Raw genomic sequence first — 4,635 nt, 5'->3', positions numbered from 1 at the left:
CTTGAAAATAAATAATCTGTCCTCGACAGGCATGAAAATAAATAATCCGTCTCAAAAAAATTTGCCAGCCCCCCCCCCCCTTCAGGATCAAATGGTCGTCCCCTAATGCACTAAAAAAAAGTAGGCAGAGCCTTAACTTCCTTATAACTCCCTTCCCTGTTTTCAGAACTTTCGAAAGTTATTCATTAAAGAATTAATCGCCACCATAGATGAAACGAAAAATATTTAACAGTTTCAGAACATTCAATATTCATTCCCTACAACGATATAGCTTCAGCCTTCCAGACTCTCCGTTTTAAGTTGAAGATTGTGTTCCTCTGTGTACATACGAAGATGCAAAAAAGATGTAAATATTTTGGTAAGTTTTAATAACACTTTTTGATATCAAAGCTGTACAGTTCGGGATATGTTTATTTAGGATGTAAATTCTTCATCCTTTTCATAAAATTTCCGACAATATCTTTTATGATTGATAATCAATGAATGATTTTAATCGTCCGCATCTTCAAAATGGAGAAAAAGTTTGTAAAATTAAAAGTCTTGTCTGAAAAACAACAATTAGTAGATTTTGTCATTTTTTTGTCTAAATTTTACCAGGGTTATTTTGGAGAAGGTTGATGCAGATTATTCGCAAGAATGCACACAAATTAGATAACTAGTGTAATTATGTTCCCCAAACGAAGTTGGGGAACATATTGTTTTTACTCTGTTTCTTATTATTATTATTATTATTATTATTATTATTATTATTTTTCTTCTTCCTGGGAAAATTTTGTCCACGAGTGATCTTGTAAACTACACATCCGACTTAGGTGAAACCTTTTTAGGGTTAGTAGGCATGTTAAAGTTGCCAAACAAAGGTCATTTTGCGCGCACGTGCTTGCAAGAGCGCGCACGTGCATTAGGTGAAATTACCTATATAATGGATATTCCCGTAACTTTTCTATTTTTTGATGAAATTTTTTGAAACTCATAATGTAAGGATACATTAGCAGTATAGACAAGATAGCATGGTCAAAATAGCAAGATTTCACGCGCATGCACGTGAGCTTTGCTCTGATTGGCTGAAACTAAAGTATCAATAACTTTCTTGTTTCTTGTCATAATCCTTTGAAATTTTGAACATAGTCCTACATTATAATGATCAACCGCATGATATATAAGAATTTTCATGAAAGCATGCGCATGTGCGTGTGCTGCAAGCTGATTGGCTGAAACTTTAAATGGCTATATCTCCTTTGTTTTTTGACGAAATTCTTTGAAATTTAAAATGTAGTCATGCATTGGAATATCCTGCAAAATGATATAGAAAAAAAAATCATGAAATCACGCGCATGCACGTGTGCTGCAATTTGATTGGCTGAAACTTTAAATTTCTATTTCTCCTTTGTTTTTTGACAAAATTCTTTGAAATATAGTCATGCATTAGGATATCCTACAAAATGATATAAAAAAATCATGAAATTACGCGCATGCACGTGTGCTGCAATCTGATTGGCTGAAACTTGAAATGGGTATAACTCCCTTGTTTTTCAACCAAACAGGATGGGATTTAGAACATAGATAGATGTAAGGGACTCCTACAAGAAGGTATGATCATCATGCACATGCACGCACGTGCGTGCATTTGAAACGAGTATATTTAAAAATACTCTTGAAAGACAAGATGATATGGTCATAACGCACATGCATTCACATGCGCTTGGGTGCAATGCTAAAAATTGAATATAATTGGTATCCTTCTGGAAAAACGTTGTTAAAGTCAAAAATGCACAGAGTTTGTCTTATTTAATGAAGCTTACAGGGAATATGGCACCCAAAGGGAGTTGGGGAGCGTTTGGGGAACATCTGTAACGGTTCCCGTTACAATTAGCACTAGTTCCTGGCATGTGATTAATTTTTATAAAATTTTCTTTTAATTTTCCTGCCCTTCCTTGTCATAAATTAAATTATTTCATGGACGATTACAATTACTAGTCATAAAATCTACATATAAATGCACTATTATAATTAAAAGAAGGTATTTCGTCGCTTGTTCCGTTTTATACGTTGAAATGGTTAGAAAATATGAAGAGGAAAATTTCCTTCTTGTATATTGCTATATTCACAAGTAGAAAATTCTTTTTATTAATCAATTATATCTATATTTTTTTAATTTACTCATAAGTCCTTGTACTTATACTAATATTTAAAACAATTATCTTTAATAGGTCATTAGTGTTCAAATATTCAGAGGATCGATGAATCATTGCGATAAAATTTTAGCATCGTGAAAAATTGACGAGTGAGTTGGGGTATTATATGGAGATTTTTAGAAGGATTAACTATAACAACGACTTTTGGGATCACTTTGAATAAGTCATTAAAAAAGTTTTAAAAATGTAGCCTCTTGGAATTTTTTTAAGATATGAAACTGTAAAATTAATTGTAACTTGGTAAATTATTTATGCTAAGATACATGTATTGCATCGTATTTATTATCAATATATGTAATAATACAGTGAAACCTGTCTAATCCGGGTTTTCTTTAATCAAAAATCTTTCTTTTATGATGTAAACTTAAAGTTTTGTTTAAAATAATTCCTTTGTTTGAAATGATTTCTTATCCAGAATGTTGTCTATTTCGGCTTATTTTATTTGGAACCATTGCTGTCCGGATCAGACTTGTTTTACTGTATATTATTATTCAAATGTATTGCTTTTGCTTTTGAAAATAATTGAACGTTAATTAAACGTTGTTGTCATGTCCATTCTTTAAACATTTATTTCTGGACATTAAAATTTAAAGAATACAATATTCAATATGTAGAATGTTGGTAATAGAGCTCGATTTGACTAGAAAAATAAGACTATGTACCAAAAAAAAAAAAATTAAAATCCACAGTAACTGTGTAAATATTACTTGAATTATATTCAACCTTAGTAAAGAGCATTAACCAATAAACAAAGCTGGAAATTTTGTTGTAATCAGTTGCATTTGTTGAAAAGAAAATTTATGTTTGTAAAGGCAATTTCAATTGTAAACAGAAAGATCAATTTCACAAATGTTCACTGACTTCATATAACTTCAAAATCAAACCAACGCCTTACGTATATAGATCCTACCATCAAACTAGACACCTTTGATTTTATCGGTTATATCTTTTTTTGATACTGATTGTCCGAAATCTAGGTGTAAACTAATGCTGACCCAAGATGACCCTTGATGTCCTGAAACGTCCCTAGTCCCTGTTTGGCCTCCATTTGATCTTTTATATTTCAGGTGAGTAGATGGTCAATGGAATCCTCATATTTCAGGACTTTTGCACTCCATAACATTTCTACCCTTGTCCTGCTGAGATAACAGAGCCAGAAGTATTGCGTGACAGTCTGGACTTTGAATCTACCTACTCAGCCTAAGTATGATAAGTATTACGATACGGCAATTAACGGGCTCGCTGAGGACAATCATCTCGTCCACGGGATGTTCTAATTGGGGCATGCGTATTGACTTAGTGTTCGAATCGACCGCCTCTCGGGTGATATAGCTCTCCACACTTCTCTAATATAGAAACTGCTTGTGATAAGGAAAGAAAGTTTCTGTTTTATCAAAACTAGTAAATCACACTTTTACTAAGATCAAAAGAAAAAATGTCATGCTCAGCTAAATAAATGGATTTAAAAGGTTTGTCTTGCTTTGTTGTTCGGTGACAACGCTAGCGTTGCCATGCGCGTTCTCGTCTTCCTTTGAAGCAATCCATTGATTTACGGGTTAACAGCTGATTGAAGAACATGGATTACCCCTAAATCATTCGCTGCTGTTATTAACTTTATTTTCTACCTCCATAAATAATAGCATTGTAGGAAAATAGGGAAATAGTTAGAACCTGCCATAATGCTGTGTACTCGATGTGCCTTTGTGGCGAGATGGTTATAGAAAAACATAAATCATAGTAATATCTATATATGGGACACTGATGGAAGAATTGAGCAATACTCAGAAGATATTTGAATGCATTATAATTAGATATATAATGTTTTGGCTATTTTTTTTTTATAAGAGACAAAGTTTTTTTCTTTTCAAGTACAGATTATGTAGATTAGCTATTTTGCATATAGCCGCCTGACAAGTTGCATGGCATATAATTGCAGGATTTAGTTAATTTGGAAATGGAGGAAAATTGAATCCAATTATATTCTAAAGGAAATCCCCTTTTAATTGACAAGTCAATATTTTAGAAATATGCACGATGTAGACCATCTGCGTAAAGATACAAAGAGGGTTTTGATTTAATTTCATCAAAGCGATCTCTTCCTTTCGTGAATATAATTGCAATTAGCAGTTTTTCTGAGTAATCGACTATTTTAAAAACTTGCTTAAAATAGATAAATTCTTAAATAGTTTAAAATTGACAGGTTTTAAGACAAATTAAGATAAGTATCTTAATATATGTTTTGAGGATGATAACTGTTATAATCATTCAATCGTGGTAAATCATTTTTTCCTTTTTATAGATTCGGAAAATTAATGCATCGTCGTATTTATTAGAAAAGTTTAGAAAGATTCTATTCATTTTAAAAATATCTTTTTCAACGAATCATTCTTCCAAATATTCATGTAAATATATTTAACTTAGTTTATTGAGTTGTTGATTT

The 4,635-nt window shown here is 31.9% G+C and overlaps 1 long non-coding RNA gene across 1 annotated transcript; it reads left to right on the top strand.

Moving 5' to 3' along the window:
• The first annotated feature begins 267 nt into the window (after positions 1-267).
• LOC134241446 (uncharacterized) lies at positions 268-3,667 on the top strand. Its single transcript, XR_009986667.1, has 2 exons — positions 268-358; positions 3,263-3,667. It is a non-coding gene; the product is annotated as an uncharacterized LOC134241446 (long non-coding RNA).
• The last annotated feature ends 968 nt before the right edge of the window (positions 3,668-4,635 follow it).

The sequence above is a fragment of the Saccostrea cucullata genome, unplaced genomic scaffold, assembly GCF_032062105.1.
Source record: "Saccostrea cucullata isolate Sc308-1 unplaced genomic scaffold, CSIRO_AGI_Scuc_v1 ctg582, whole genome shotgun sequence".
In the NCBI taxonomy this organism is placed as follows: Eukaryota; Metazoa; Mollusca; class Bivalvia; order Ostreida; family Ostreidae; genus Saccostrea; species Saccostrea cuccullata.
The sequence above is the reverse complement of the archived record's forward strand: the minus strand, read 5'-3'. Positions and strand labels throughout refer to the sequence as shown.